Source organism: Pinus tabuliformis, chromosome 7 (assembly GCF_031772625.1).
Source record: "Pinus tabuliformis cultivar Carrire ecotype Pingquan chromosome 7, CPIR1, whole genome shotgun sequence".
Taxonomy (NCBI): domain Eukaryota; kingdom Viridiplantae; phylum Streptophyta; class Pinopsida; order Pinales; family Pinaceae; genus Pinus; species Pinus tabuliformis.
The window spans coordinates 1,635,977,795-1,636,000,812 of NC_142293.1; the positions used below are offsets into that span (position 1 = coordinate 1,635,977,795).

Here is a 23,018-nt window from a genome sequence, read left to right on the forward strand (position 1 = left end):
ACCTGCTCGAACGAGTTCACATGGACACCCTCAAACGACCCGCCCAAACGACTGAAACAAAGCGACAAGGGAGAGACGGGAAAACGAGCTGCACGAACGTGCACAAAGCCAACATCGGGTCAAAACTTAGAATTTTTGATACGGGCTCGTTCGCCCGGACGTGCCCTCGCCCGAACGACCCACCCGAACGAGTTCACAGGGACACCCTCAACCGACCCGCACGAACGATTTTGCATGGGCGCCCGAACGACCGAAACGAAGCGACAAGGGAGAGCCGGGAAAATGAGCTACAAGAATGTGCACAAAGCCAACCTCAGGTCACAACTTAGCATTTTTTTATACGGGCTCCTTCCCCTGGGCGCGCCCTCGCTCGAATGAGTTCACACGGACGCCCTCAAACAACCCACCCGAACGATTTTGCATGGGTGCCCGAACGACCGAAACGATGCGACAACGGAGAGCCGGGGAAACGAACTGCATGAACGTGCACAAAGCCAACCTCGGGTCACAACTTAGCATTTTTGATACGGGCTCATTCGCCCGGGCACACCCTCCCCCGAACGACCCACCCGAACGAGTTCACACGGACGCCCTCAAACGACCTGCTCGAACAACCGAAACGAAGCGACAAGGGAGAGCCGGGAAAACGAGCTGCACGAACGTGCACAAAGCCAAACTCAGGTCACAACTTATCATTTTTTATACGGGCTTGCTCGCCTAGGCATGCCCTCGCCCGAACGACCCGCCCGAATGAGTTCACATGGGCGCCCTCAAATGACCCGCCCGAACGATTTTGCATGGGAGCCCGAACGACCGAAATGAAGTGACAAGGGAGAGCTGGGAAAACGAGCTACACAAAGGTGCACAAAGCCAACCTCGGGTCACAACTTAGCATTTTTTATATGGTCTCGTTCACCCGGGCGTGCCCTCACCCTAAAGACCCGCCCGAACAACTTCACACGGGCGCCCTCAAATGACCCGCCCGAACGATTTTGCATGGGCACCCGAACGACCGAAATGAAGTGACCAGGGATAGATGGGAAAACGAGCTGCACGAACGTGCACAAAGCAAACCTGAGGTCCTAACTTATAATTTTTTGATACGGGCTCGTTCACCCGGGCGCGCCCTCACCCGAATGACCCGTCCGAATGAGTTCACAAGGACGCCCTCAAACGACCCGCCCGAACGACCAAAATGAAGCGACAAGGGAGAGCCAGGCAAACGAGCCACACGAACGTGCACATAGCCAACCTCGGGTCACAACTTAGCCTTTTTGATACGGGCTCGTTCACCCGGGTGCGCCCTTGCCCGAACAACCCGCCCGAATGAGTTCACACGGGCGCCCTCAAACGACCCGCCCGAACGATTTTGCATGGGCGCTCGAACGACCGAAACGAAGCGACAAGGGAGAGCCGGGAAAATGAGCTGCATGAATGTGCACAAAACCAACCTCAGGTCACAACTTAGCATTTTTGATACGGGTTCGTTTGCCCAGGTGCGCCCTCGCCCAAATGACCCGCCCGAACGTGTTCACATGGGCTCCCTCAAACGACCCGCCCGAACGATTTTGCATGGGCGCCCGAACGACCGAAACGAAGCGATAAGGGAGAGCCAGGCAAACGAGCTGCACGAATGTGCACAAAGCCAACCTCGGGTCACAACTTAGCATTTTTGATACGGGCCCGTTCGCCCGGGCGCGCCCTCGCCCGAACGACCCACATGAACGAGTTCACACGGACGCCCTTAAACGACTCACCCGAATGATTTTGCATGGACGCCCGAATGACCGAAACAAAGCAACAAGGGAGAGTCGGGCAAACGAGCTGCACAAACGTGCACAAAGCCAACCTCGAGTCAAAACTTAGCATTTTTCGTACAGGCTCATTTTCTGGGGTGCGTCCTCGCCCGAACGACCCGCCTGAACAAGTTCACATGGGCGCCCTCAAACGACCCGCCCGAACGACCGAAACGAAGCGACAAGGGAGAGCCAGGAAAACGAGCTGCAAGAAGGTGCACAAAGCAAACCTCAAGTCACAACTTAGCATTTTTGATATGGGCTCATTCGCCCGGGTGCGCCCTCGCCCGAACGACCTGCCCGAATGAGTTCACACAGGCGCCCTCAAACTACCCGCCCGAACGAGTTCACACGGACGCCCTCAAACGACCCACCCGAATGACCGAAACAAAGCAACAATGGGAGAGCCAAGCAAATGAGTTGCATGAACATGCACAAATCCAACCTCGGGTCACAACTTAGCATTTTTGATACGGGCTCGTTCGCCCGGGCGCGCCCTCGCCTGAACGACCCACCCGAACGAGTTCACACAGATGCCCTCAAATGACCCACCCAAACGATTTTGTATGGGCGCCCGAACGACCGAAATGAAGCGACAAGGGAGAGTCGGGCAAACGAGCTGCACAAACATACACAAAGCCAACCTCGGGTCACAACTTAGCATTTTTGATACGTGCTCGTTCGCCCGGACGCACCCGAACGACCGAAACAAAGCGACAAGGGAGAGCTGGGCAAATGAGCTGCACGAACGTGCACAAATAAAACCTCGGGTCACAACTTAGCATTTTTTGATACGGGCTCGTTTGTCTGGGCGCGCCCTCGCCTTAACGACTCGCCCGAACGAGTTCACATAGACGCCCTCAAACGACCCGCCCAAACGATTTTGCATGGGCGCCCGAACGACCGAAACAAAGCGATAAGGGAGAGCCGGGAAAACGAGCTGCACGAACGTGCACAAAGCCAACCTCGGGTCACAACTTAGCATTTTTGATATGGGCTCGTTCGCCCGAGCACGCCCTCGCCCGAATGAGTTCACGCGGATGCCCTCAAATGACCCGCCCGAATGATTTTGCATGGGCGCCCAAACGACCGAAACGAAGTGACAAGGGAGATCTGGGCAAACGAGCTGCACGAACGTGCACAAAGCCAACCTCGGGTCACAACTTAGCATTTTTTGATACGGCCTCGTTCACCCGGGCGGGTCCTCGCCTGAACGAGTTCACACGGACACCCTCAAATGACCCGCCCGAATGAGTTCACACAGACGCCCTCAAATGACCCGCCCGAACGACCGAAATGAAGCGATAAGGGAGAGCCAGGAAAATGAGCTACACGAACGTGCACAAAGCCAACCTCGGGTCACAACTTAGCATTTTTTGATACGGGCTCACTCGCCCGGGTGCACCCTCGCCTGAACGACCCGCCCGAAAGAGTTTGCACGGACGCCCTCAAACGACCCGCCCGAACGAGTTCACACGGACACCCTCAAATGACCCACCCGAACAATTTCACACGGATGCCCTCAAATGACCCACCCGAACGACCGAAACAAAACGACAAGGGAGAGCCAGGCAAACGAGCTGCACGAACGTGCACAAAGACAACCTTGTTTCATAACTTAGCATTTTTGATACAGGCTCGTTCACCCGGGTGCACCCTCGCCCGAACGAGTTCACATGGATGCCCTCAAACGACCCGCCCGAACGAGTTTGCATGGATGCCCTCGCCCGACCCACTTGAATGGGTTTGCATAGATGCCCTCGCCTGACCCATCCGAATGACCTGCTCGAACGGGTTTGCACGGATGCCCTCACCCGACCCACCCGAACGGGTTTGCACAGACACCCTCGCCCGTCCTGCCCGAATGGGTTTGCACGGACGCCCTCGCCTGACCCGCCCGAACATTTTTGCATGGAAGGCCTCGCCCGACCTGCCTGAATGAGTTTACAAGGGTGCCCTCAAATGACCCGCCCAAACGAGTTTACATGGCAAACGACCCGCCCGAACGAGTGTTTACACGGCAAATGACCCGCTCAAACGAGTTTATATGTGCTCCGACACACGACCAAAACGAAGTCACAAGGGAGATTCGGGCAAACGGGCAGCAGCACGATCGTGCACAAGGCCCACCCCCATTCACAACTTAGCATTTTTTATGTAGCCACATGTGCCCTGGGCGCTGTCACACGACACGACATGACATGACCTGACCCATTTTCACGGGCACCCACACACGACACGTCCTGACCCGCGTGAACGAAATTTGGGTTTTCCATGGGCGCATGACCCAAATGAAATTTTTGGGTTTCCATGGGCACACGACCCGAATGAAGGTGCGAGGGAGCATCAGGAAAATAGGCCACACTAACGTGCAGAAGACACATGGGAGGCCATGACTTAGCATTTTTGGCATAGCCATGTGTGCCCGGGCACCCACACACAGCATGACACGGCCCGACCAGCCTTGTACAAGCCGACTCGACCCGCCCGAACGCGTTTGCACAGGCACCCACACACGACACGACATGACCTGACCCGAACAAAATTTGGGGTTTCCTTGTATGCACAACCCTAACGAAATTTGGGGTTTCCATGGGTGTGCGACCCGTACGAAGGCACAAGGCAGCGTCGAGCAAACGGGCCGCACAAACGTGTAGAAGGCACATGGGGGGTCATGAATTAGCATTTTTGGCACTGCCACGTGTGCCCGATCACCCATGCACGGCATGACCCGACCCGCCTGAACGAAGGCATGACGGAGCGTTGGGCAAACGGGTCACGCGAACGTGTAGGAGGCACACGGGTGGTCACGCCCTAACATTTTTTGCACGACCACATGTTCCCGAGCACCCACGTGCCGACCCCACTCGACTCGCATGAACACATTTGCACGGGCACCCACACACGACACGACCCGACCTGCCCGAACGGACTTTGGGGTTTCCATGTGTGCACGGCCCGAACGAAATTTGGGGTTTCCATGGGTGCACGACTCGAACGAAGGCCCGAGGAAGCGTTGGGCAAACGGGCTGCACGAATGTGCAGAAGACACACGGGCGGTGATGACATAGAATTTTTGGCACGGCCACGTGTGCCAAGGCACCCACACACGGCACAGCACGACTCGACCCACCCTGGGCGAGCCGACCCGAATCGCCCAAACGAAATTTGGGGTTTCCATGGGTGCACGGCTCACGGGTGGTCATGACTTGGCATTTTCGGCACGCCCACATGTGCCCACGCACCCCCACACAAAGCATGGCACGGGATGACCCGACCCGCCCGAAGGAAATTTTGGGTTTGAACGGGCGCACGACCCAAACAAAGACACGAGGGTAGGAATATCTTTGACTCTAATACATAAATATACCTGGGGTAACATGCCCTTAAGATCTTCAACATTTTCTTTTGACTCTTTATAACACTTTAACATGTGTTAGGCATATTTCAATGAGCAAGAAACTCAATGACATATATAATATATATATATATATATATATATATATATATATATATATATATATATATATATTTACTTATTTATTTATTTTCTTGAATAAATACAAATATCAAAAGTACATTTATGAAGACCGAACCTAGTTACACTTTCTTCAACACCCCCTCTTAACCAGGGAGGTATTCATAAATCATTACAAGGTGTTTGGCTATTTTTCAATCTTGAATAATTCACATAAGAGAAACCGGATTGGCAACCCATCTGTTATAGCATCATATTAGCCAACATTGTTCATAGCAAGGCCTTGACTAACAACTTTATCTCTCATAATATGAGAGCACAATGTTGGCAAGGCCAATGTCTTATAAACACCTTGGTCATTATCTCTAAAGGTACATACCCACCCAGGTGTTCCCTGAGTATGACCTTCCAGGACAATTCTTGTCTTGGGTTCCCAGCCCTCAAAGAATATCACTCCTCTTGCCTACTCTTGTCTTGGGTGCCCTACACATCCTCAAAGAGCATCAGATGCCAAATGATTACCCAATCCTCCCATTATTTCTTGCCAAGTGAAGACAAGAATGTTGTGTCTATCTCTTCCCCTTGATTGGGGAAGACATGCCCAAGTTTCCTCTGACAAGGAACTTGCCCAAGCTCCTTTGTAGTTGGGAACTTGTTAGAACTCCCTCTTAGCTAGGGACTTGTCCATTCATCAACAATGTCTTCTTCGTGGGTCCTTCAGCCGCTTGATCTCCTTATTTCCTAAGATGTCATGAAGTCTTTGTTTGAACTTCTTCTTGGCAGGGTATCGGCCATCGATCACTTCCCCCCTGGTTTGTCATGTCATTGCTCCCTTCGTGGAAAGTGGCCTTCTTGATATATATCAGGTCCTTTTTTTCATCTAGCTACTCCTTTGTCACCTTGTCTATCCTTCATAACACTTATCACATTGATGCTGAGTTGTAGTCGCTCATTCCCATACTTTGATTTAGTGGCCCTTCATGACTTCATCGTGATATTGCTCTTCATCATGACATATTTGTAGAGTTGAATCGGTTGTCTACACCTTACTATCTCCAAGGCCTTCGTAGGTGTCAAGGGTCCTTTATATTTTTCTTCCTTTGTTAGAGTTGTCGTGCCTCCTTTCGAGAGATGTTAAGGAATCTTTGTGACCACGATGTTCTTCACTTGCTCCTTATTAGATTTATTGATCAACCACCTTATACTCCTTATGAGAGCACTTCTTCATGTTGACCTTTACTCCGCTGTAGCACATGCGTCCGAGCATGTCGTTGGTGAAAGAGATCCTTTTATTCTTGATCGTGATTCTAGAACGTTTCCCATGACCCAATCAATATATATGATGACATGACTTAAACTTTGATGCATACATACCTCATCTTGATTATGCTTTTATCATCGCGACTTTATTTGATATTTCTCCTCGATTGGTGTAGCCTTTCTTGCTTCATCTGCTCTCACCTGTATATCATCCTCTCTTGAATCCCATAAATGGGACCCCCAATGAGACCTCTACCCCCTTTGAAAGAGGACTTTAAGCAAAGAGGCTGTTGACTTAGTCATAGGAGGATCTTCCTTCTTTTTCTTCTTGTCGTCTTCTTTCACTTCTTGAGTTACATGAGCTTCTTCCCTTTTTCTCTTGTTGTTGTTGTCCTTCTTAAGTTTAGGACAATCCCTTTTGTAGCGTCCATACTCTTGGCATCCAAACCATTGGAATTTGGACATGTAGTGGTCCCAACCAATTTGTTACTTTCCTTGCAAAAAGACACTGAGGTATACTCAGAATGGGACATATACTTACTTGATAGAGTTTGAGATGTAGTGAACTTGCTTTCCTCTTGAAGACTTGATGGCTTGCCTTCCTTATATCTTGATGTTGTTCAAGTTTCTTTCTTCAAATGGACTTGCTTGATGACTTGACTCGTAGTGCCTTTCATTCTTCAAGATGGTGTAGCTTGATGTAGGTCCCTCTTTGATTTGTTCTTCTTGTAGGTGCCTTTATACAAGTCGTTTCTTCTTGCTTTGTAGTCTTCCATGATGAATGACAAATGGTAGACCTTCTTGTCCTTGATGTGATTTAGACTTCTTGGCTTGACGCTTCAACCTTGTGGATGTTCTTGAGATTCCCTTTCCTTGATGTGTCACCTTAGCTCTGATACCGCATTGAAGAATCTGGGGCAATGGGGTATAGCGGGATTCTTCTAGACTTGATAACAATTTGTGAAGCTCTTTTTCAATTTATCATGCTATCTTAATCTTCTTCTCTTCTTATTAATGAATGTGTGTTTACTTTCATCAAACTAGTGCCAAAAACTTAAGAACAAGAACACAAGATGTTGGCTCTCTGCCAGGGAAAAACCTTTCTCTCTCTCAGAGAGGAAAACCCTTTCATAAATTTCTCTCATTGAAGCTTCTTATTGGTCATTTCGAAGCCCTAGACCCTTGACAATAATATCCCCCAAGCACAAGTCGAGTCCTTCCTCCTCTCTGCACTTTGTTTCTTCGGCGCTTCGTTCCCCGACACTCTGTCCTTCTTTCAACTTTTGATAGTCAGTGGTGGACTAGCTCTAGAAGAGACTCCAAACTTTGATCCTTAGAGAGATCCTTTACCAATGAAGAAACCTTCATTCTCTTGACCAACCGAGCCTTTTTCTTGATGTGAGGTTGCAGGTTCAATGTACACCAAGTTTACTGCACCTGGGGCGATTTCCATCGTGACGAGACATGGGAACCTCAAATTTCCCGCGCTTGGGATGCTTTCGACAAGGTGGGACATGGAATCCCCGGGTTCCCCACAATTTGGCGACCTTTGTCGAGGAGGGACGGGGAGACCCCATGTCACACTCCTATCCTAGTGGTAGTATTTCAACCACGCATAAGCGGGTGCGGCACCGCCGTACTTTTTATTTTTACCAATACTTTAGTACACGGTTTGCGCCTACTTCAACACTCGGTCAATTTTCCAATAAGGGTTCTTAAGAATGCATCGAAAATAACTTACCATAAATTTATCTTCTTCAATTATTCTTTCAACCTGTTGTCTCGTGTGGTCAGGCTGCACTGGCCCACGGCCTGCACGACACAACTCGACACCTGAACTGCGAACCTGTCCGCCCGACTTTCCCTTCCGCGGCGCCCAAACTCTGCCCGTTGGTGCGGTCCATAGTGAGGGCGCATGGCACGCATGCAGTGTGGCCTACCTACCCGGACGGTAACCCGCCCCGCTCTGCCTGTCCCTGCTACCAAGCTCGACCCGCCCTCTGTAATCCGCCCACCGGTGTGGCCCTCTTACCCGCGTCCTTCTCTTCCTTCCGTTTTCGCCCAACTCCTTCCTTTGCACTTATTCTGCGATGTGGAAGTCTGGGTTCGATTTCCCTTCGTCGAACACCATCCTCCTTACTTATACGCATCCTTTCGCCCAAGGGCCGTGTCTGTCGAGGATAACAAGGGTCAGCTCCATCAACATGCATGCCTGGATGACCTGCCACATAACCTCGACACGCCCCATTCCAACGAACCGCCGTGTCCCTTCTTGTGCACCGTCGCACCCATGGGTCAGCTCCAACACCTCACCAATTACACCTGTCGTCGCACGTTGCACAGCTACCCGCATCCTAACTCCTCCGCACATGTCACCTCTTTCATCTGGGCACGCAACAAGGGTTGGCCGCACACCTTCCGTCGGTGGCTCACCCATCGTGCAGGTATCAAGGGGTGTGCGCCACGCCCAACATGGCACGAGTGACATGGGAACCTCGCGTGTCACGCCCCCAGGCCTACAGTAGTCTTTCAGTCGTACTTGGCGAGGTGCGACACCACTGAACACTTTCTTTTCACCAATACTTATGTTCATGGACTACGCTCAACCATTAGCCTACTTAGTTTGTTTTTTGCAACCAAGTATTATTATGTTTCCTTTATACCAATGAACACCCATACACATTCATTATCATCAGCAATTGTACATGAAGAACACAATTGCACAGCATAAAGGGAGGGGCAACTCCCTAAACAATGAGTCTTCCTGAATTCAATATATTATTCAACTCTACAATGTTTACGAGGCTTTACAAGTATACATGGGAAACACCAAGTTTCATACTTAGCCAATTTTACAAATAGGCAACACCTCCGTGTGCCAACCGAGTTCCTTGCCCGAGCTAGGCGGGTGCGCCCTCACACGAGCTGCCAACCGTACTCCTCGACCGAACCTCATTTACCGCTGCATGACGGGCAGGCGACCTCACCCGAGTCACCCCACTTTTCCTTTTGCACGACGGGTGGGCGACTTACCCGAGTCACCCGAGACACCTCCACGTTTCTTCTTCCATGAATGGCGGGCGACCTACCCAAGACACCCTGTGTCACACCGAACGGAGGGTGCCTTCCTTACCTGCGCCCTCACCCGATAACCGAAACCTGTGCGTATCGTGTGTGCTTGCCCAAGAGCGGGTGAATATATGCCTGTGCCTCTTTTACGACCTACTCCACTTCTTCGCACTTTTTTCTTGATCACCGAATGATCATGTTCGAATTTCCATCTTCGAATGAATGCCAAATGCTCCAACGCCTTGCCATATTTATATGAGCAGTTGGGCGAGTCGCTGCCCAAGCTTACTTGACCACCACGTGCCAAAACGCCCTTACACGTCGCAAACTTGCCATCCGATTGTTGGTCGAAAAATAATCCCTCATTCAAGTCGCCCCAACATGTAAGTCGGCCCGTGGGTTATGCCAAACGCTCCCACGCTATAAACCAACCATCACTCCACCTCTAATGCACATTATACTTATGTCCCTTCGCACATTTTAGTCATAGAGTTCGCACTTCACACCGATGGGGAGAAACCGAACTGCAGGACCTTACACAACGTTTCCCAGACTTGGGCAACAATTTTTATTGTGACGCGAAATGGAAACCACGTGCGTGTCCACTGACTTGGGTAGCAGTTTTCATCGCACCGCGAAACAGACACCCTGAGTTACCCAGACATTGGCGGCTCTTCGTGGCCCCACGACATGGAAATTTGAAGTTCCAAAGACTCTCGGGCGATTCAGGGTGTACCGCGACATGGAAACAGCGAGTTCCCCAGACTTGGGCAGCGATTTCGAAACACGCCAAGTTCCCGAGACTTGCGATCTGGTTTGCATCGTCATGGAAACCTCAAGTTCCCCGCGTTTCCCTCGTGCCGTAAAATGTGGAAACCCGTGGTTCCATCAAAGTGGCGGTACATGGAAACCCCAAGCTTCCCAGGCTTGGGCGCGAGGGTGCGACATGGAAAACCCCGAGTCTCCACAGGCTTGGGCGTCGCCGGCTTCGGTCGTGGCGCGACATGGAAACCCCAAGTTTCCCCAGGCCTGGGCGTCGGGGTGTGACTTGGAAACCCCGAGTTTCTGCAGGCTTGGGTGCCGCCAGTTTCGTCGTGGCACAACTCGAAAACCCCAAGTTTCCCCAGGCTTGGGCACCGCTGGTTTTGGTCGAGGCACGACATGGAAACCCCAAGTTTACCCCGGCTTGGGCGCCAGGGTGTGACGTGGAAACTCCAAGTTTCCCCAGGCTTGGGATCGACTTGTAAACCCCAAAAAATTTTGCGCCAGGCGAAAACCCCAAATTTTAGCCGCGACATGGAAACCCCAATTTCTTTTCTACGTTAGGCGGAACCCCCAAATTTTAGGCACCAGGTAGAAACCCCAAATTTTTGGCGCGACATGGAAGCGCCGAATTTTAGGAGCCTGGTGGAAACCCCAAATTTTAGGTTCCAGGTGGAAACCCCAAATTTTTGGCGCGACATGGAAGCCTTGAATTTTAGGAGCCCGGTGGAAACCCCAAATTTTCAGCGCCGGGTGGAAACCCCAAATTTTTGGCGAGACATGGAAGCCCCAAATTTTGGGCACCGGGGCATGGCATGGAAACCATAAATTTTGGGTGTCGGGGTGTGGCATGGAAACCCCAGTTTTCTCAGGCTTCGTCGCCTTTTCCATCGCGGCGTGGGAACCCCAAATTTCCCGTCCCTAAGCAATGAAAATTTGTCGTCTGGAGGAAGAGGCAGAGGCGCGAGAGGGTTGCCCGAATTTTGTTTATGACAAGAGCGAAGCTCTGAATTGAGGCAACCAAGGGCTGAATCTCAGTGGATTCTGACCCGTCGCATATTTAAGTCATCTGCAAAGGATTCTTCTCAACGACCGTTTGGAATTGAGCTTCAAAGCTGCCTTGACCGAGATGCTTCATGGTCATGGTTTGCAAATGACACGGACCCCTGGGGGCGACAAAGCAACGCCCCTACAGTGGGTTGAGATATAGTCAAAGAGTGACATGCACCACTTCTAGCGTGGATTCTGACTTAGAGGCGTTCAGTCATAATCCGACACACGGTAGCTTCGTGCCACTAGCTTTTCAACCAAGCGCGATGACCAATTTTGTTAATCAACGGTTCCTCTTGTACTAAGTTGAATTACTATTGTAGTGTGGTTCATCAGTAGGGTAAAACTAACCTGTCTCACGACGGTCTAAACCCAGCTCACGTTCCCCATTGGTGGGTGAAAAATCCAACACTTTGTGAATTCTGCTTCACAATGATAGGAAGAGTCGACATTGAAGGATCAAAAAGCTTTTACCCTTTTGTTCCACACGAGATTTTTGTTCTCATTGAGCTCATCTTAGGACACCTGCGTTATCTTTTAACAGATGTGCCACCCCAGCCAAACTCCCCACCTGAATAAGTAAAATAATGTTAAAAGTAATGGTATTTCACTTGCACCAAAAACGGCTCCCACTTATTCTACACCTCTCAAGTCATTTCACAAAGTCGGACTAGTGTCAAGATTAACAGGGTATTCTTTCCCCACTGATTCTGCCAAGCCCGTTCCCTTGGCTGTGGTTTTACTAGATAGTTGATAGGTGTTACACAGTAATTTATCACTGCCTTCCTGTCAGTCACCCTGCTGTGTCCAAGAAGTCACAATCACTAAATGTTTGCTCCCTGAACTGGCTAAAAACCCATTTTTCCAAAGTTTTGTGCATCAGCGCGTCTGTTCCTAAAATAACCGCGATGACCAGCGCCCCACAGTCTATTTCGTGCGCTGCCATCGCGGAAGAACATCACTTTTCCGCGATGACGCACAGCGCGGCTTTCACGTGTCCTTCCGCGCTGACATGGCTTGTTCAGTTGTTGTCATGTGCTGACAGCGCGGCAGTCTCCATATAATCCGCGCTGATCCAGTTTGGGCGAATTTGTTCAAACAACCAGCCTTCCAGATCTCTCCAGGCTTGGTTGTTAGCTTTGTGAATGTCGACTCCCTTCTATGGCATGTCTGTTCGACCTTTTGCAACTACTCCCCTTGAAGATAAGCTCATCCTTCCACCTTTTTAGGAGACTCCTTCTCCTATATAAACTTCCACCATTACCATGAGCAGCTAGTTAGAAAATAGCTAGACTTAGCTTGGATTATACAAGAGCTTGTAGTGCTCAGATTGCTGCTATAGGTGTGGTGTGTTAGGAGTGGAAGTGATTGATTGCTTTGGGAAGTTTGTTTGTGACATTTGTGTGAGAGAGAGAGACTAGTTTGTCTTGGGAGAACCATCCTCAAAGGTGAATGCTTGAGATACATGCTGACTGATCCCTCCTGAGAAGTTTATCGACGTCAGAACATTTGGTTGTACTCTTCTCTATTCTGATTAATAATAGATGACTGCTATTATTGTTCCATTCTCGTTTGTTTATGCAATGGATAAATGTGAATTATGTCTTTTCTGACTGGCATATAGTTACTTTTACTAGATTTCACGCTTGCGTTTGCTTTCCCTTCGTGTGTGCAGGTGTCCGTTCGCGGGGATCGCGGAAGACTATGACCAGCTGAAGCGAAGGAGCAAGGGAAACATCCCCTCGACAAACGACAGCGCAGGAATCCAAGTAGGTGCTCTTTACTTCTTGTCTAATTGTAACTAGGAACATGCGTGGCAGCATTGTGTGATTGTTGCTAGACCCCTGTTGGGCTAGTAGGGATCGCCTCTATCCGTAGAGGGGATTTACCTTCTCAACAATTTGGCGACTCCGCTGGGGATCAGCCTTTTTGTTTTTGAGTCCACTTTTGTGTTTGGCTTTGATTGATCTCTTTGTGGGTTTTTGGGATTGTCTTTTGTGGCTTATGAACTTTCTGGGTGTTTCTGGAAAGCGTCTTTATTATTAAAAAGCTCCTGCCTTTGGTTTGGGAAGTTTTTGTTTTGGCTTTCCTTGTTTTTTACTCCCAGCGCGTTTTATTTCGGAACAGTCGCGCTGACATCGCGGCCCTGTTCTTTTGGTTTTCTCTTCATCGCGCCTGTACGTCTAACAGTCGCGCTGACCTCGTTTTCAAGGGCAGCGCGCTTTATTCGTGTTCTTCCGCGCTGACATCGCGCCCCCTCTTCTTTGCGATTTCGGTCATCGCGTCTGTGTGTCTTATATCCGCGCTGACCTCGTTTGTCCTAGGGCAGCGCGCTTTTTCCCTGACTTTCCGCGCTGACGTCGCAAAGCTGCTGAAGGCCTCCCCCTGTCAGCGCAAAGTTGCTGAAGGCTACCCGCGCTGAGCCTGAAAAACTTTTTTTTTGTCCAATTCGACCTCCTGAACCTCTTGCTGTGACTTTCCCTGCTTCTCCCCACTTGTCTGATGACTTGTTTTTCACTCTCTGAACTTTGAACTGTTTGATTACGAAGCTCAACTCCATAGGGTTTCGTTTTGCTTGGTTTTAAGTTTGCAAACAACTTCCCTTCTAGCTGCTTGGTTCACGTTTTCGTCCTGACTTTCGCGATTACTGGATTGTGTTTGAGTCTCTAATTGACTGGTTGCAACTCTGGTCCATCGGATGTTTGCTTTTCTCTATTTGATTTCACGCTCTGAACCCTAGGACATCTAGCGGCCGTGTGTGTGTCAAGCCTCCCGCAAGGATCCCTGTTTGCTTGATTGACCAGCTCATTCTAGACTCGCTCTTCGCATTTTTTCAGTGATTGTTAGAGTGTATTGGTTTGTGCTTCCAAGTGATCTTTTGCGCTTCCTCCTTGCTTGCAATCCTTGCTTGTTTTGCAGAGCTTAGATCACATAGCTCGTGCATTACCTTGTTTCCCTTTGATTTCGAGACTTTGGTTGAGTGTTTTGGGAACTTCGTGTGCTCTCATTAAGTAGTTTACTTGGTGTTCAAGTTCCTCCAAATTCCTTTAGGTGTGTTATGTCAATAAAAGGAAACGAATTAGTAGCTTGTTTTAAAATTCGAGAAGGAAAAGAACATTTCATTGATTTCCATTTTCAAAAGAAAAGTTTCCTTTCCTCGCTTTAGTTGCATTTAGCTACTTGTTTGTTTGTTTTCGTTTTGTTTCAAAAATTCTTTGCCCTCTCGTAGCTAGAATTCATCGAACGAAACGAAATTCTTTTGCATATAGATTGCATCTAAGTAATTGTGAGCGAACATACGATAGAGCTTGAAATCGAAACTTAATCTCAAGATCAACTATAAAATGAACCAAATGAATCTAAAAACGCATTGGAACTAAACGCAAATATTTAGAGGTCTAGGTTAGAGACGTGTTCCGGCGTCTTAAAACATAGTCACTGTTGTTTCACATTGGGTTGGGTGATTCCTCCTTCTGTGACTCGATAGTGGTCTAATACGGACTGCGCTCCCACGTACCGTCGAGTATATAGGGAGACCCCACTAGGCTTTTATCCTTTATCCATAGGAAGCCGAGTCGGCCGCCCTACAATTCGCAATGCAGTGAACACAGCATTCACGAAGATTGACCACCCGTACCCTAAAAAGTATTCTGTGGTTTTGCGAAGAGTTTGGCACACCCTCTACCTAGAAGTTCCAGAGCAGTCACTTTTGATCCTTTTCGGACTCCCTAAACGAAAAGGTGCCTGTGAGCGTCTTGTCACTTCGTGCTCATTAAACATTCGAAGGAGACTGGAGTCATCTTTGTCCTTTTCTCGACTCCTGAAATATGAAAAGGTCAAGTTTGGTCCTTGCGTCTTAAAAAATTAATTTGGCCACGATAACATCTCCTTTTTAGGTCTTGTGTGCGATAAGTTTTGAGTAGGCTTTTATCGATAGTTTCCTTTAAGAGTTCTCAGGGGTCTGGTCATCCTGGCTGACCCATCACCTCCCGGTACAAGTGACTTAGGTTCTCAATCCTCTGTTGCTCCCGAGGTACCAGTTGAAGGCGGTACTCTTCCCATTGTACCGAGTATCCAGCCTATTAACGTACGGTCCCCCAGCAACCCAGATTACTTGGAGGATTGGAATCCCGTCTGGGAAGAAGATTGGGATACCCCCCAAACCCCCCGTACCCCTTTAGGTATGTCATCTCCGATGGAGGGGGCAGCTTCCAGCACGGGTGAGACACCCGCAGTCACAGACATTGAGACCCCGATCCCGTCTTCATCTCCCCTCCCTCCGCGATATCAATCGCTAAGGGATAGGTATGATGCTAGAACAACTTCTACCACCATATGGGATCCTACTCTCGCGGCCTCGATCGGCCCTTTTGTTTCACAGCCTCTTTTCCCACCCCTCACCTCAGAACTCAACCCGATCGTCACCTCAGTTCCCGCTCAACCTACTGTTTGTGTAGCACGTTCGACTCCGGTCGTCAGTGCTGCGCCGATTCCCTCGTCTGAAGTTCCTCAAGCTGGTTCTTTTGTTGGAGGCATTCCAGGATCAGGACCGTATGATGCTTATGGGGAACCTATAACAGACCCAGATTACGATGGTCCTGTTTTCTTCTTCGATGCAAATGGTGAGTTCCTTGAGGAAATCTCAGGTCTCCCTCGTCACCCCTTCGAAGAGAATGAGGAATCTTTGAATGTCAGGTATGACCACACTACTAAGTACTTTGGAAACCGAGACCCTCCTCGGCAGCCCATAGGACCACCCAATCAGGACCCGTCATTCTACGTGCAGCCCCCTCAAGGGCAACCATTATATGGCCTGCCTGACCCAGGACAATCTGGGCACCCACAAGGTCAACCTTACCAGGAACAACCTATGGACATGGGAGGTCCGCCATACCCATATCAGAATCAACCTACTGGGCAGCCAGAGCAACCGTCTTTTCAAGACCAGCTTGGTTTCCAGCCAGGGTACCCCTCTGGACCAACTGGCTCAGTTTACAATCCCTCAAATCAACCAGCCGTCCAGCAAGGGTATCCTTATGGCCAGGGTAGACAACCCTATGTTCAACAGGGCCCACCTACCCCTCGAAACACAAATCCTTCTGGGCAAGGGGCGCAACCCTCTGCCCAGCCTATATACCCAAGAGGGCAGCCTGCCGTACAGCAAGCCCAACCCTCTTCCCAACCCGGTTACAGTGGGGGACAAACGAGCCAACCGTCTATACAGCCAAATCAACCCGGGGTCTACCCTCACCGTCAACCAGCTATCCAACCAATTCGACCACCCGTTCCGCGAAGACAGCCCTTGGTGGCACATGGACAACCTGGCGTTCAGCAAGGCTATCCTGCTGGCCAACCAGGTCCATCTCGAATCCGACCAAGTCAACCTTCGGGACGTGTAGTCCAACCTCAACCGGTTCAAGGACAATACTCTGGGCCTCAGACTCAAACAGGTTATCAACCTCCATATCAAACGCAGCCTGCCTACCAAGCTCCGTATGCAACCCAGCAGTCACATGGCTACCAGCAACCCCAGGGGCAAAATCAGTATACTCCTTACCAAAATTATCAGCGACCACAGGTCACTCCCTATCAAAATTATCAATATGGTCAACCTGGCGGGCAAGCTGCTAATTCATGGGGAGCTGGGGGGCAAACACAGGGACAGTCGTCCGCACACGGACAAAACTCCTACGGACAAACTCCCTATGTGCCAGGTCCTTTCGGACCAGGTCCATCGGGACAAAATTCCTATGCGGCCGGTCCTTTCGGGCCAGGTCCGTCTGGACAAAGTTCGTGGGGGCAACCCCAATCTGGGTGGAACCCTAATATCGCCTCGAACCCTCAGCCACAGATGTCCTTCAACCCGCAGCTACCATTTTTGGCTACGTTGGAACTACCCGATGTGTCCAAGTTAACAAATGATCCTATTTTGCATAACTCATGGTGGCCACCGGTTCCGACCAAAATACCAGGTGACTGTCCAAAGTTCGACGGCAAAGCCGGAGAGGATCCTCAAGCCCACGTAATGACCTATCACCTTTGGTGTTCATCTAACTCATGGCTTGATGATTCTATCCGACTGCGCCTCTTCCAGAGGACCCTCACTGGTTCAGCCGCAAAATGGTACATCGAACTTCATCGCGGTATGTTTTCAGACTTTAACTCGTTGGCTATGGCCTTTCTTACTCATTTTCAGTTACCCATTCGGTACGAGACTGGGACCCATTTGCTCACGTCTCTAAAACAGGATACGGCAACGCACATCTCTGATCATATACATGAATGGAGAAGGCGCCGTCGTTTGATTAAATTTTGGATTCCCGATCAACTCCTGACCGACTGGTTTACCACGTCCTTTGTTCCTAAAATTGCCAAAGATATTGCAATGGGGGCGTGTGTAACTGAAGAGCAAGCGATTGCGCGAGCTCAATACCTTGACTTAGTATATTCTCAGTCAGGTACTTTGTATGACTATTTGCCAGATGCCCCGAGGCACGGACAAACCAAAGCTCCACCGAAACCGTCTGTGGATGGAGTTATTGGCTCCGTGAATTCACCAAGTAAGAAATCAACCGCAAACTCTGGGAAGCAGAAACAAAACACCTCTAACGAGAATGCTTCTCAGAGCCCATCTATTCCTGGGAATACCTCCGAGGTAAATGCCGTTCAGTCCACCGCGGCAGACAAATCCTCGAAAGGCAAAAAGAAAGGAAAGGCCAAAGAAAAATCCGGACAACCTAAGCAAAATTCTCCTAAACCTCCCACCGAGGACGGAGCCAAGCGGAAGCCTAAGTATCCCTGCCTCATTTGCGAGGAGGATCACTACACCAAGGACTGCCCTAGGCGGTCCGAGGTTAGTCGGCTTTTAAAAGGTGCTTCAGGGTCCCCCGCCGTCCTTAAAGAGCCTTTCCCATCCCAGCAGACGCATCAGGTGGCAGACCCTTCTCAATCCTCTTCCTCGTTCGGTTCTCAAGTATTCATGGCAGGAACCATCCCCGTCCACGTCACGACTCGAACGAAAGAATATCCATCTTCAGCCGGGAAGGAGCCGGAGGTCCCCTCCAGCGCTCCCGCGTCTAGTTCTGGCCCTCTTCACATTGAACGGCCCAGCACCGAGACGATCCCCCGACCCCCTCCCAAAGGTGTACTCAGGAAGTCATCTTATAACCCCAATGCTCGTGCCGCACAGCATTATAGCATTGTCGAGGACTTAGCTCAGGCTCCGTCTGCTATGTCCGCGTTAGAAGTCCTCCAGAGCTGCCCCTCCCAGAGGAAGTCCCTGCTATCAGCAATTGGTGGCATCGACCCGGCAGATTCGGATCTCATTTCTTTCGACCTCGAAGGTTTCACGCAGAGATTACCTCATCAGGTGGCCTTCCTTATACAAGTTCTCATCAAAGGCAAGACGATTCACCGTACTGTCATTGATGAGGGAGCCTCAACCTGCATCATGTCAGTTGCTTGTTGGAAGGCTCTTGGTTCGCCTGCTCTGAACCAGTCTCCCACCACCCTAGAGGCGTTCGATGGAAGAGAATCTCGTCCACTTGGTATCCTCCCGCGTTTACCTATCTCTTTAGAAGGCAAAACTGTAGAAGTCGAGGTTGAAGTCGTTGACGCTAACCTCACTTACAACCTCCTTCTAGGACGAAGCTGGACTTATGCCATGCAGGCCGTGGCTTCCTCCTTATTCCGTGTCGTTCGTTTTCCCCATCAAGGAAAAATCGTCACGGTGGACCAGCTGTCCTTTTTTGCTTCCTCTTCTGAAGGGAATGTACCATTCGTGGAGCATACCTTCAAATCGCTCGAGAGTGTGGGTGTCGGATTATTTAAAGATCCCTCCTTGATGGGAGTATTTCCCCTCCCGCCTCCAAATCTCGCCTCCGTTAACATGATCATGACGCATTCTGATCCATGGGTTCTCCCTCCCGTGAATCAAGAAGATTCATGGGGCGAGATGATGCCGTTGAGCCCAGCCGAGCTCAACTACATCGAAATAGTTGCTGCATCGGCTTCAACCTCCGGACCTGCTTTTCCAAGCAGCGTTCCCGATTCACCTCAAACCTTCCCCTGGTTGGGAGAGAAGGCCACCTCGGACCCCCTGAAAGAATCATTCCCATCCGACGAGGCTATTATCGAGACTATGTCTCCCGAAGAGCTCCCTTGGTTTGATCACCACCATCGCTCTTCGTTCCTCCCTCCTTATTCGGAAATGGCCACGTGTCTCGGAAAGTTTGCTTCATGTCTCCCACATATCCCTCTCCAAACACCTATCCAGTTATATCAAGTGTCCTCGGAAGGGAACATGGGTAACATTACACAAACTTTGGCTATCGACATCTCTGTCAAAACAGGAGTTGTCGAAAATATTCATATTGGAGTCACATGTACTCCCGAGGAAATTCAAATCTACACAGATCTATTTCGTGAATTTCGTGATGTTTTCGCATGGTCTTACGAAGAAATGCCCGGCATTGACCCCAGTATCGTGGAGCACGAAATCCCTACCTATCCTGGGGCTAAGCCTGTTCGTCAGCGTTTACGCCCGGTGCACCCTCGAAAGGCTGCAGCCATCAAGGCCGAAGTTGAAAAGCTTTTTCGAGCTGGTTTCATTTATGCCATTCCCCTCACGGAATGGGTATCTAATATAGTTCCTGTCAATAAAAAACAGGGCACTATTCGGGTTTGTGTTGACTATCGCGATATCAATCGCGCCTGTCCAAAAGATAACTTTCCTACGCCCTTTATTGATCAGCTTATCGATGATTGCGCAGGAAGCGAAATTTATTCGTTCATGGACGGCTTTTCTGGTTACAACCAGATCAACATAGCCCCCGCAGACCAGCACAAGACCGCTTTCATTTGTCCTTGGGGCACCTTCGCTTACAAGAAGCTACCTTTCGGTCTTAAAAATGCCGGTGCCACTTTCCAGCGTGCGATGTCGTATGCTTTTCATGATATCCGAAACATCGTACAACCTTACCTGGATGATCTACCCGCTCATTCAGCTAAACGTCAAGACCATCCATCTCATTTACGCGAAATCTTCCTTCGCTGTCGACACTACCGTATTCGACTCAATCCGCATAAGTGTGTCTTCTGCGTGGAATCTGGCCGACTACTCGGGTTTATCGTCTCCCGAGAAGGCATCCGTTTGGATCCCCTTAAAGTCGAGGCCATTGTGAATCTTCCTCCCCCTGCCACTCTACAGCAATTACAAAGCTTGCAGGGAAAAGCCAATTTTCTCAGACGATTCATCCCAAATTATGCCGAGGTGGCCAAGGGTTTCACGCGATTACTAAAGCGAGACACGCCCTTTCATTGGGATGCTATCGCTCAGCAATCTTTTGAGCATCTTAAAGACCTTCTGGTCTCAGCTCCGCTCCTAAGACCTCCAGATTACCACCGTGACTACACCCTTTATCTGGCCGCCGCCGATACCACCATCGGCATGGTTTTAGTGCAAGATGATGACGATGGCTCAGAGCACGTTGTATACTATCTTAGTCGCAACCTCCTTGATACGGAGACTCGCTATGCATATGTCGAAAAGTTGGCATTGGCTGCTGTATGTGCCGTCCAACGTTTCCGTCATTACATCCTGTTGCGCACAACGACCGTGATCTCTGAATGCAACCCCATGACCTATATTTTATCACGTCAGTTGCTGGGGGGCAAATACTCGAAGTGGATCGTAATCCTCCAAGAGTTCGACTTGGAATTTACTGCCGCCAAGTCCAAGAAATCCCTGGTCTTTGCTGAACTGCTCTGTTCCTTACCATCTCAATCTGCACCATCTCATTTAGAGGAGCGAATTCCGGATGAAACACTCTTTCTCATCAGCACTCTCGACCCATGGTACGGAGACATCATTGTATATTTACAAACGTCTTCGTTTCGTCCTAATACATCAAAAGAAGCCCGACGACGGATCCGTCATCAGGCTCAACCGTATCGCATTTTGGGCGACACCCTGTACCGCCTCGGCGTCGATTCCCTTCTTCGCCGATGCTTAACTCTCGAGGAAGCTGAGCGAGTCATGAATGACTGCCACTCCGGCGCTTGTGGTGGCCACATGTCCGGATACGCTACCGCTCAAAAGATCCTCCGCGCTGGTTATTTCTGGCCCTCTATATTCAAGGATTGTATCCTTGCTGTACGCGCATGCCATGAATGCCAGGTTTACCACCGGAAGATGCGTGCACCTGTTGCACCACTGCACCCTGTGGTAACCGTAGGTCCATTTGCCAAATGGGGCATCGATTATACGTCCTGTAACCCTCGTTCGGCCGGGGGGCATGGGTACATTATCGTTGCCGTGGATTATTTCACCAAGTGGGCCGAAGCAATGCCTACATTAAACGAAGACGGTCACACAGCGGCGCAGTTTCTATTCAATCATATCATCACTCGCTTCGGAGTCCCTCAGGCTATCGTTACAGATCATGGAAAGCATTTCCGAAATCATATGATGACAGAGTTAACAAACCAGTTAGGCTTGCGTCAAGATAGTTCGTCACCCTACTATCCTCAATCTAACGGTCAAGTTGAAGCTGTGAACAAAGTTTTGATCACCATGCTTCAACGCACCGTCAATACGCACAAGTCGAACTGGCATCTAATGCTTTTCCCAGCCTTGTGGGCCTACCGGACTTCTGTGAAGGATGCCACCGGTTTCACCCCGTTTCAACTGGTCTATGGACTGGAGGCTACCCTTCCCGTCGAATGTGAGATTCCTTCATTAAAATTAGCTGTCGAGTTGCTTCCCAACACCACTTCGGTGGAGGAACGACTTCTTTACCTAGAACGGTTAGACGAGACTCGTCGTTTGGCCTCTCTGGCTATTGAAGCGCAGAAGAAGAGAGTCAAGGCTCACTTCGATCAGAATATTCATCCTCGTTCCTTTGTTGAGGGAGATTTAGTACTGCTCTACGATCAAGCTAAGGATAAGCTGGGGGCAGGAAAACTCGAATCCATGTGGTTAGGCCCCTACATCGTGAAACGTGTTTTACAAAAGGGCGCATATGAGTTGATTGATTATGAAGGGAATCCTCTTGACAAGCCCCGAAATGGGCTCTATCTGAAGAAGTACTATGCATAACTGCTCACAGTCACTTTGTATATACGTGTGTTTTGAGTTTTTATTGCATGAGTTTCTTTTGCTTTGGTGTGAAGGCGTGTTTTTGCCCCTTATTATGCTTTCTCTTTCCTGCGCAGATGTCTCGTACTCCTTATGTTGGTTTCGCTGATGGTGCCTGCCGTAGTACTTGTAATTTGTCTTCGGCAGCGTGGGTGATCTACGATCCTCACGGGGAGTTGATAAACCTACAGGGTGTGTGCCTAGGTCGTACCACTAACAATGTTGCCGAGTACAGTGCTGTAATAGAATTGCTTGCCGAAGCAGTTGACCTCGGCATCCGAGAGCTAGTGGTAAACCTGGACTCCCAGTTGGTGGTCCATCAACTGAACAGGCAATATTCCGTCAGAGACCAGCGCATATTAAGGTTATACCTACGTGTGAGATTGTTAGAACGGAGTTTTGATTTCATTACTTATCAGCATATTCCAAGACGATTAAATACGTTGACTGATGCATTGGCAAATCG

General features: G+C 49.7%; 1 pseudogene; it reads right to left on the reverse strand.

Annotated features, from left to right (window-relative positions):
• Positions 1-11,373: 11,373 nt before the first annotated feature.
• Positions 11,374-12,192, reverse strand: LOC149254595 (25S ribosomal RNA; annotated as a pseudogene; the record flags this gene model as incomplete).
• Positions 12,193-23,018: the final 10,826 nt, after the last annotated feature.